Below are 12,125 nucleotides of genomic sequence, written 5' to 3' on the forward strand. Positions count from 1 at the left end.
AGCCGGCCTGGGACTGCATCCATCTTAATACCTAGAGATGGCACAGCTCATGAGTGTAGAACGTCATCTGAAGTAATCATCAGACGGATAGCTTGATTATAGGGCACTGGTATACGATTGTCCACATCAAGTAAACGATATATACCAATAGAAAGTTCATTTGAAGGGATTATGTATGAATCAAATTGAATATCGTCAAAATCAGAGTATTCATAGGATCAGTATCACTGATGCCCCGTTACTTTAATAGTCAAAGCAGGATTATGAATTTCATCAATTAAATAGAGAAGACGAATAGAAGGAAGGGCGATAGCTACTAAAATAACAGCAGGAATAACGGTTCAAACCGTCTCGATTGCCTGACCATCAAGTAGATAACGATGGAGAAATTTATTAGAAAATAATGCAGCTAAGAAAAAGCCGACAAGAGAAGTAATTAAGATTACTAATAGTAAAGCATGGTCATGGAAAAAAATAAGTTGTTCTATGAGAGGCGAATTCCCATTTTGTAAACCTAGTTGGAATCATTGAGACACTTTTAAAGGGGGTACCCATCTTTGGAGCTTAAATCCAATGCATACATGTTTCTGCCACTTTAAAATGTAGAGATCATAGTAATTTCTTCATAGGAGTGATCAGCAGGCGGATGGGGATGATTTCATTCCACACTTGATCTTAAATTAAGTGAAAAAATATTAATTCGTTCAGCGATCATGGCCTCTCAAATACAAAAAATAAATATTAATGTAGCAATTATAGATATAACTCTCCCTAGTGAAGAAATTACATTTCATGAAGCATATGTATCTGGATAATCTGCGTAACGACGTGGTATTCCAGCGAGACCTAAGAAATGTTGAGGGAAAAAAGTTAAGTTTACTCCTAAGAATATAATAAAGAAATGTACCTTAAGAAGAAATTGATTCATTCTTAATCCAGTCATTAGAGGAAATCAATGTACAAATCCTGCTATGATAGCAAAGACAGCACCCATTGATAAAACATAGTGGAAATGGGCAACTACATAATAAGTATCATGGAGAACAATATCAATTCTAGAGTTCGACAGGACAACTCCTGTAAGCCCTCCCACAGTAAACAAAAATACAAATCCTAGGGCCCATAGCATAGATGGAGTTATAGTGAGTCGTGTTCCGTGTAAAGTTCCGATTCATCTAAAAATCTTAATTCCCGTAGGAATCGCAATAATCATAGTCGCAGCAGTAAAATAAGCTCGAGTGTCCACGTCCATTCCCACAGTAAATATAAGATGAGCCCAGACAACAAAACCAAGAATACCAATTGCAAGCATAGCATAAATCATACCTAATGTACCAAATGCTTCCTTCTTACCTCTTTCTTGGCTAATAATATGGGACACTATCCCGAATCCTGGTAAAATTAAAATATACACTTCAGGATGCCCAAAAAATCAAAATAAATGTTGATAAAGGATGGGGTCTCCACCACCTGCGGGGTCGAAGAAAGAAGTATTTAAGTTACGATCAGTTAACAGTATGGTAATAGCCCCCGCTAGGACTGGAAGCGATAAAAGGAGAAGAACAGCGGTGATTCCCACTGCTCAAACGAAGAGAGGTATACGGTCAATAGATATTGACTGAGGTCGTATATTAATGATAGTAGTAATAAAATTCACAGCCCCTAAGATAGAGGAAACTCCAGCTAAATGAAGCGAGAAAATAGCTAAATCTACAGAAGGTCCGGCATGGGCAATGGCTGAGGATAGAGGGGGATAAACTGTTCATCCAGTTCCTGCACCTCTCTCAACTATAGATCTGGCCAAGAGAAGAGTCAGGGATGGTGGAAGTATTCAAAATCTTAAATTATTCAACCGGGGAAATGCTATATCCGGGGCCCCCAATATAATGGGCACTAATCAGTTACCAAACCCCCCAATCAAAATTGGTATAACCATGAAAAAAATTATAATAAATGCATGAGCCGTGACAATAACATTATATACTTGTTCATCGCCAATCAGGGAACCTGGTTGACCTAACTCTGCTCGAATGAGCATTCTTAAAGAAGTCCCAACTATACCTGCTCAAGCCCCAAAAATAAAGTATAAAGTTCCAATATCCTTGTGATTTGTAGAATAAAATCAACGTTGCATAAGTAAAGTGGCCGATTATAGGTGCTAAATTGTAAATTTAGTTAAGGATTATTCCCTTTACTATGATTAATTTACGGCTCAGTAGTTTAAAAAAAAATACAAGATTGCAAATCTTGAGTTGTTTCTAACCCGGGCCTAATTAATTAAAAATTATTTATTGTAAGCAGGGTAATGTGTATATAAGTGTTCTGTGCACGCAAGATTTTGATTCTTAAAGAGAAATTTACATTTCATATATAATAAGAAGAGATGAGGTGCCTGATAAAAAGGATTACGTTGATACTGTAATTATGTAGATAATACCCTCATCTATATTAAAAGTAAATTATTAAAGCTTAAGAACTTCTTATTTCCAGCTTTGAAGGCTGGTAGTTTAATTAACTTAAAGCTTTATAGAAAGAATAAAGGAAGAAAAATATTAAACCCCATTGATAGAATACCCGGGATCTCTATTTTCTTAGACTTTACCTCTGAGGGGAATAAAAGAGATCTTATAGCAATCTTAAAATAAAAATAGACTGAGAAACATGAAGACACAACAAGGGCTAACACAAGAAGAGGGGGTAAAATATTTATTTCCAGGGATATCCATTTAATAAAAAATCCCAAGAATGGGGGTAATCCGGCTAAAGAGAGAAGATTAAATGAAATCGAAGCTTTATAAATTAATCTAGCATTACTATTCATTTGGGCGAGGGAGTACGTGTCCTTTTGCTGTAATAAAATTACCACAAAATATAGAATAGTCAGGTAAGTCATATAATAAACTAATATCAAGAAAAATCTACTTATATTAACTATTAATCAAGATAAATGTCTAATGGAAGAAAACGCTATAATCAGCCGAAGGTTGGATTGGTTAATCCCCCCTAATCCACCAATAAATGCTCTAATAAAAATGAAAAAAGAATTTGTGAATTGCAGTATAACCAGTCCAAGAAGAGGCCCAATTTTCTGAAAAGTTATTAAAAGGGATAAAACCTTTCATGGTATAGATTTAGAAATACTTACTAGTCATATATGGAACGGAGCCGCACCAATCTTAATTAATAGGGCAAAAGGAATTAGGAATGAAAAGGATTGATTTAGAATACTCGCTAATAAAATGACTGAGGCTACTGACTGAATTAAAAAATATTTTAATCTATTTTCTTTTCTTTCTTCAATTATAATAGGGATAAAGCTTAAAGAATTTATTTCTATTCTAAGCCACAAACCTAACCAAGAGTGGGAGGACACTATAAGAATATAAGAAAAAAATAGGCACAATCACTTAATCATTTAAAGAGAGATTACTCTATCATTGGGGTATGAGCCCAGTAGCTTAATTTAGCTTACTCTTTAACACCTGTGGGAGAGAAGAACCCCCCCCCCCCGTGGCTACGCTTCAAACTGAAGCGTAACGAGGGAGGGAGTTCTTCTCTTAGGTTAATCTAAATAAAATAACTCTACCTTTTTTAAACAGTAGACAATATCAGACTTCTATCGAACACTCAATTTTCCCTTTAATTAACGATTATGTTTTACCCCTATACTAGGGGTACGGTAAGATTATTGATGTTCCTTCAAAAAAAACTCCTGGGAGGAGATAACCCAGATCGCTTCTGTCCTCCCTCGCTGAAATAGAATAAAATTATTTATTTTACATTTTTTGAAGAAAAATTTGGGCCAGGCAAATTTGCTTTTTTATAGGATTAAAGGCAATATCTCGAAAAAGGCTGTTTTTGAGGTCAATATCAAGAATCTTAGCATTAAACGTGTAAAACGGGGTCGTAAAATCTCCTAAACGTAAACTTTAAGCTGATTTTTAGCGATTTTACGGGTTTTTTAATTTGTAATTTGAAACAATTTTACCTATATAGAACGTCATTGTAATGATATAAAATAAAACAAATAATATTTTATTATAGGTACATTTAATAAAATATAAACTTATCCGTAGTATTTTTTCCCTGTCCTAACACTCAGTGTTAGGACAAAAAATACTACAAATAAGTTTATAACTCTATTAAATTTTTAAACCCTCTTAAGAGGGTTGTATTAGATGAGATAATGATTTTATTTATCCTGGAACACCAAATCTTCCAGGATAAATATAAATCAATATCTCTAGGTTATTTTAGAAACCCTCTTAAGAGGGTTTAAATAAAATTTAATATTATATAAATGATATAAATAATATACATTAACCGCTCTTTTATTATCCTAATAAAAGAGCGGTGAATGTACTATACAGGACGTTATATAAACTAACATCAAATCATATATATATATTTACGTAGGCTTGACTCTTTAACAAGGCCCCTCCTCAGACATGTAAGTCTCCGCCTACATGTCTGAGGGGGGGGGGCCTTGTCTTAGAGGTAGCCTACGTATTTAAATATACCATTTCGTTAATCTACATTCCATAAAATATGCTATCAGTACTACATTTCACCATCCGTTTTTTAAATGGCCTTTAACTCTAGTCGTTTGTTGTGTTAGGTTATATAATTAAGTATCATTTATATGGTAATCTTAGGTATCTAGGGGTGGGTTAATTCCCTATCTAACCTTTTTATTTTCGTTTACCATTGTTACAATCGTAAATGTACAAATGTAAGTATTCAAATAAATTTTAATCCTTACTTACATCTACATGTAGTCAATAAAAGTTTAATTCTGTTAACCTCATCACTCATAGTCATTTTCACTTATTACATCGTAATGAGGTAATTATCTAGTCAGATAAGGTTTAATAACCAAACAAGTAGTCACTTCAAATCATACAATATTCTAAAAGTACTAGGTACTTACACGACTGACTTTTCATTTCAGAGATCTGTAGTAAGGTCTAGAGAATTTTCTACATTTAAATAAGGCTATCTAGGAGATATTTCACTCTTTACGGCGGTTAGATAATGGGTTTCGGCCGCCTGCAGGGCAGACTGCTTTCAATGACCTTATACATCTGATGTCCTATTATTCGCACTTACAAACTTGATTCTTAAATACACTCAAATTAGTAAATAACTCTGATCTTACTTCTTTGCCTGTGACTATTATTTTTCGTCACAATATCACTTTTATACTCTATTCAGTCCTTCTGACCTTAGCATTTAGTAGTAAAAGTTTGATTCTAGCTAGTTTATTTACTCTTTCTACGAGTCATATGCAAGATATCATTATAGGTTAGAAGTGCAGTGACTGACATTATTGCCTACTTCTTAGGTATAGCGAATGAAAAGATAGGGGGATTATTTTGTGCCAGCATCCGCGGTCATACAAGGCCCTAGAGCAAATATTTTAGGTGAACAGAGGAGCTTTGGGACAAATATATTTTAGACCAATAAGGGTGGAATCTGTATTTATTTTCTATTTGTTTGAATAAAGCACTCTTTAGATGGTCAAACAACTAGGATTAGATACCCTATTAGTTCATTTTTAATTAACCTGGGTAGTATTATTTAAACCTAAAGAATTTGGCGGTTTCTAAACTTACTAGAGGAACCTGCCCCGTAAACGACAATCCACGAGACAATCAACCCGTTCTCGTGAAACAGCTTATATACCGTCGTTTAGGGGATTAAATAAATAACTGCTCTTAATTGCTTAGGCTAATAAATCAGATCAAGGTGTAGCTTATGTCCGGGAGAGGGTGGGTTACAATAAGAACTTAAACGGAATTTTCATTTTATCATGGAGAAGAAGGTGGATTTAGAAGTAAGGCCTATCAACCTGAAGGAGGCTCTGAGAAATGTACACATCGCCCGTCGCTCTCTTGTCCGAAGAGATAAGTCGTAACAAAGTAGGTATACCGGAAGGTGTGTCTTGAAAGAGGGAGGGAGTTTGAATAAACATTTTGCTTACATTAAAAAGATACTCTTTAGAGTGCTCTCTAAATCTTTATTTACAAATTTATTTAAAACAATATTATATAAGTAAAAGAATTGAATTTATTCGAGGTTTAAGTACTGAAAAGGAAAGTCCACTAATTACAAAAAAGTTATTGTTTGTACCTTTTGTATCAGGGTTTATTAAATTTCTACCTTTATTGCCGAATCCCGAAATAAGGTGATCTATATTGGTTAAAGATGATTGTTTCATAAATCTCTTCAAGACCGATATCGTTGTGAAAAATATTTCGTACCTTTACATCTGGTTGGCAGAATACTCCTTTAGGGTACTCCGCAAGGAAGATTTTCTAGGGGACGAGCTCTAGAAAAAATTATATTATAATATCAAGAAAAACATGATTAGGCTTAAAAGTTGCCTCGGTTTAATAACCATTGTTACTAAAATGATAATTTCAAAATAATTAATTTAGGCTAGCCGATGCTAATTACACAAATTTAGCAATCACAATGATAGAATTAGTAGAACTATTAATGCACTTAACATAATTTTTCTCATAAAATCCCAAAGGAATTCGGCAAAACTCATCTCCGCCTGTTTAACAAAGACATCGCCTCTTAACTTTGGGAGGTCGAGCCTGCCCACTGATGAATTAAAGGGCCGTGGTATACTGACCATGCGAAGGTAGCATAATCATTAGCCTTTTGATTTGAGGCTGGAATGAATGGTTTGACGAGAGATGGTCTGTCTCTTCGATTAAATTGAAGTTAATCTTTAAGTGAAAAAGCTTAAATGTACTTGGAGGGCGATAAGACCCTATAGATCTTTACATTTAATTCTTTTGTCTTGCGGTACGTAATTAGATAGATTAAAATAATGTTTGGTTGGGGCGACGGTAAGAACAGAATAAACACTCACAACATAAACACATCAATAAATGACCATTGATCCTTAGATGAATAAAGACCAAGTTACCTTAGGGATAACAGCGTAATTCTTTTTGAGAGCTCAAATCGACAAAAGAGTTTGCGACCTCGATGTTGGTTCAGGGACCCTACTCGGTGCAGCAGCCCAGAAAGGCAGTCTGTTCGACTATTAAACCCCTACGTGATCTGAGTTCAGACCGGCGTAAGCCAGGTTAGTTTCTACCCCCAAGGCAAATCTACTCATGATAGTACGAAAGGACCTCTTGAGATTTTATGTCAGCTTGGCAGATAAATGCGTTAGATTTAGGATCTATTTATAAGGAGACCTTAGTTGATAGCACTAGCTTAATTGATCTATTTTATTTTTTTACAAGTAGTTATGGTTTTAATTTCAGTTGCTTTTTTAACACTATTAGAGCGAAAGATTCTGGGTTACATTCAGTTGCGTAAGGGTCCAAATAAAGTCGGCTTTCTTGGGATCCTACAGCCTTTTTCTGATGGGATCAAATTATTTTGTAAGGAAGTCTCACTTCCTCTTATCTCCAATTTCATACCGTATCTCGTTGCTCCTGTGTTCAGTTTATTCCTTTTCCTTTTTTTATGAACTCTAGTCCCATTTATTTCTTACGGTGCAAAATTCAATTTATCATTCCTATTAGTCATCTGTGCAATGAGAGTGAGAGTATACAGAATTATGGTTGCAGGCTGGTCCTCTAACTCTAAGTATTCTTTGCTAGGAAGAATTCGCGCAGGGGCACAGACCATCTCCTACGAAGTATCTTTGATTATTATTATCCTCTCTCCTTTAATGTTATTTAAAAAGCTCGATCTAGAAGGGTATCTAGTCAAATCTTCTTACGTAGGGTGACCTCTATACTTATGTCTTCCTCTAGGATTGTGCTGATTCATTACAATTCTGGCGGAGACTAATCGGACACCCTCCGATCTAGCTGAGGGCGAATCTGAGTTAGTGTCGGGGTTCAATACAGAATACATAGGAGTCGGGTTTGCTCTAATCATATTATCAGAATACGCTAGCATTCTTTTTATATCTCTATTATTTAGTGTAGTATTTGGGTATATAAGCTTCTTTATATTCTGTTTAGTGGTGTACTTCTATCTCTGGAGACGTGGGTCTTATCCTCGTTATCGTTATGATAACCTAATACATTTATGCTGGAAAAGCCTTTTACCTACATCTTTAATATTCCTGTGTTTTTATTGAAGCCTTTCCCAAGGGGGTTAAAAACAAAGACCCCTGGTCGCATAATCAACCTTATTCTGCTTTCAAAACAGATGCTTTAATCGGCCAAGGGGTCTAATTAGACAATTTTGTCATTCAAATTAATAATAATTGGAGTAAACACAAAATATGAGAAGTAAGCACATGTAAGAATCTGTCCTAGAAAAATATAGGGGTCTTCTACAGGTCGTGCCCCGATTCATGTTAGAAGTAAGAAGACTGAAACCCAGGATCAAAACAAAGGTTGGGCTACAGAATAAAACTCAAGACCTCGGAACTTAGGCTTAAATGTAAAGGGAAGGGACACAAGAATAAGAATAGAAGAAACGAGGGCGATTACCCCTCCTAGCTTATTAGGAATAGACCGTAAAATAGCATATGCAAACAGATAATATCATTCCGGTTGAATATGAGCTGGTGTAACCAATGGATTGGCAGGAATGAAATTATCTGGGTCCCCCAGAAGATACGGTCTAGTTAAGGAGAGAGTCACAAGAAAAAAGATAAGGACTATAAATCCCACGGTATCCTTAATGGTAAAATAAGGGTGGAACGGTAACTTGTCTAAGTTAGCGTTAATTCCAAGGGGGTTATTTGAACCTCTTTGATGAAGAAATAAAAGGTGAATTATTGTCAGACCGGCCACCAGAAAGGGGATCAAGAAATGAAAAGTGAAAAATCGCGTCAGAGTGGGATTATCAACAGCAAACCCCCCTCATAACCATTGTACTACATCGTTACCAATATAAGGTACGGCAGATACTAAGTTTGTAATTACAGTCGCCCCCCAGAAGGACATTTGACCTCACGGGAGAACATACCCTAAAAAAGCAGCGGCCATTACAAGAAACAAAAGAGCAATTCCAGTCATCCATGTCTCTAAATAATGAAAAGAATCATAATACATTCCTCGACCAATATGGAAATAAATGCAGATAAAGAAAAAAGAGGCACCATTGGCGTGGACAGTTCGGAGCAGTCAACCGTAGTTGACATCTCGGCAAATATGGGCCACTCTAGAGAAAGCTAAGTCTACTCTCGCTGTGTAATGCATCGCTAAAAAAAAGTCCAGTAACAATTTGAATAACAAGACAGAGGCCTAGGAGAGACCCAAAGTTTCATCAAATAGAAATGTTGGCCGGCACAGGTAGATCCACCAAGGCAGAATTAATAATTTTAAGGGTAGGTTGCGTCTTACGTAGAGATAACATTTCATTTTCTAAGATCACGGAATCACTAGATCATTGACCGTAAAGGTTTTTTATTACTGTTCAAAAAATCAATAACCAGCAGGAGCGCTAAAAACAAATATACTACTATAAATGAGTAGGCCAATACGGTAAGTCTATTAACATTAAAATTGATGACCATGAAATCCGCATGATAGAGGTAGCCCGAGGAAGGGCTCATAAACATGAAATTCTTATTTAAAACTAAGAAAGATAAGACAATTAGTCTTGTCAGACAATTAGTAGGTAGCACTCATATGAATGACGTTAAATCCACAGCAAATTTCTCATTAGCTCTTAGCGAAGATACATAAATAAACATTACCAGAATCCCCCCTAGAAAGATTAAAAAGAGAATTAGTGAAATCCATAAAGAAACATTTTTAAGCATAATACAAATCAATAAAGTTTGAACGAACAACGAGAGTGTAAAAGCAAGAGGATGATTCATTAGAAGCATAAATATGGAAATAACAACGATAGATCCTAGGATGTCAAAAGGTAGTTTAATAAAAATATTAACTTTGGAAGTTAAAGATGTTAATAACTGTTCTGAATACTGGGAGATTTCTCTAAATTCGGCTTACAAGCCCGAAATTATTTTTTTAATTACACTACCAATCATAATAATTTATTTATCACTTTCTTTAGGACTACTAATTTTCTCTTCAAGAAACAAGCATCTTCTAGTAACTCTACTGAGATTAGAATTTCTCATTCTTCTATTGTTCGGATTATTGATATATTCAAACTATATGAGAATAATTAACGCATTCATCTTTCTTAGAGTCACAGTTTGTGAAGGAGCTTTAGGATTATCAGTATTGGTATCTTTAGTACTTTCGTCAGGATCAGATCAAGTACAGTTCCTAAATGAATAAGTGGTTCTTTACCTCAAGTTTAATATACTTAGTATTAATATACAAGTTAATATCAGAATTTCATCTAGAGTGGGGAATTATTCTTTTAACATTGACCTCAGGAATTTTCTTTTTAATAGTTATTAGATTAAAGCCAAGTTGGCCATTAAGCTATAGAATTATTCTTGCAAGCTTGTTTGTCCTCTTATGACTTACCTTTACTACGCAATCATTCATTTTATTCTACGTCTTCTTTGAGTGCTCCCTAATTCCCACAATTATTTTAATCCTCGGGTGAGGTTACCAGCCAGAGCGTCTACCTGCTTCCTATTATTTCCTATTCTATACTTTACTATCCTCTTTACCTCTACTATTTATCATTATTGCTCACACGAGCATCTATTCGTCATCCTTATTGCAATTTTGGGGTAATTTTATAGACAAGACAATCTTCTTGCTAGCCATCCTTTCTTTTCTAGTGAAACTCCCAGTTTATTTTGCACACATTTGGTTACCTAAGGCTCACGTAGAGGCTCCAGTAACCGGCTCTATAGTGTTAGCCGCTATTCTCCTCAAGCTAGGGGGCTATGGTCTCTATTTAGTACAAGTACTAAATATTTATAGAGAAACAACACTAATAGGGGTTTGCTTAGTAGGTGGGATCTTCAGCTGCTTGATTTGCCTACGTCAATCTGATGTCAAATCCTTAATTGCTTATTCCTCCGTCGCTCACATATCATTTGTTATTTTAGGTATACTTATATCTTGTACTTACACTAACATAAGATCAATTTTAATAATGGTATCTCATGGTATTTGTTCCTCTGGATTATTCTATTTAAGCTATCTATTTTATGCGCGCATCTGAAGTCGCAGATTCCTTCTTACCCGTAGAATAATCTCTCTTTTTCCATATTTATGTTTTTGATGACTCAGTCTTAGCTTCCTTAATATAGGATTACCCCCCTCACTTAACTTCTTTTCCGAAATATATTTTTTTATCGGCGTATTTAGTCTAGACTGGATAGTAGTAGGCCTATCTGGAATCTTATGTTTTCTTTCATCTTGTTATTGTATTTATTTATACTCCAGTACAAGTCACGGGGAAAGATTATATATTTTTAGTTGATTAGAATACAACTTAAAGGAATATATAATCGGAAGAGCTCATCTGCTTCCGTTACTGACTTTAATTTTCGTCTACTGTTATAGTTTAAAGAGAATATTAGTTTGTGGAACTAAAGGAGAGTCATCTCTGACAGTATTGTTATATTTTGTATCAGGTTACATCTTACTAATTACCGGAGTAATGAGTGTTTGTTGCTCATTTTTATTATTCCTATCAGATGAAATCTACTTATTAAAAATATCCTTTTTGCATTTGGATTATCAAGTGTGCTTTGATTGGTTAAGACTATCATTCATCTTCTTAGTTCTCTTAATCTCTTCTCAAGTTATAATTTATTCTTCTTATTATATAAGAGATGAAACTTTTGTTAATCGTTTCATATATATAATATTAGGATTTATCTCATCTATGGTTCTGTTGATCATATCTTCGGATGGATTAAGATTAATATTGGGTTGAGATGGGTTAGGAGTTACTTCATATCTATTAATTATATTTTACAAAAATTATAGTTCTTCCTTTAGAGGAATAATCACTATTTTAAGAAATCGAGTAGGGGATGTATTAATTTTATGGTCACTAGGGCTGATATTTTACTCTAAGAGCTGGGATTATATATTCTTAAGATACTTCTCTTTATCAATTATGCTTTTCTTTATTCTATCTTCTTTTACCAAAAGAGCTCAACTACCTTTTTCTGCATGGTTACCAGCAGCCATGGCGGCTCCTACCCCCGTCTCATCCTTAGTTCACTCGTCCACACTAGTGAC

General features: G+C 34.9%; 3 pseudogenes; 1 reads left to right on the top strand and 2 right to left on the bottom strand.

Moving 5' to 3' along the window:
* Window positions 1-580: 580 nt before the first annotated feature.
* Window positions 581-1,339, bottom strand: LOC136043595 (cytochrome c oxidase subunit 1-like; annotated as a pseudogene).
* Window positions 948-2,450, bottom strand: LOC136043596 (cytochrome c oxidase subunit 1-like; annotated as a pseudogene).
* Window positions 2,451-10,051: 7,601 nt separating this feature from the next.
* Window positions 10,052-11,530, top strand: LOC136043594 (NADH-ubiquinone oxidoreductase chain 4-like; annotated as a pseudogene).
* The last annotated feature ends 595 nt before the right edge of the window (window positions 11,531-12,125 follow it).

The sequence above is a fragment of the Artemia franciscana genome, unplaced genomic scaffold, assembly GCF_032884065.1.
Source record: "Artemia franciscana unplaced genomic scaffold, ASM3288406v1 Scaffold_7449, whole genome shotgun sequence".
Classification (NCBI taxonomy): domain Eukaryota; kingdom Metazoa; phylum Arthropoda; class Branchiopoda; order Anostraca; family Artemiidae; genus Artemia; species Artemia franciscana.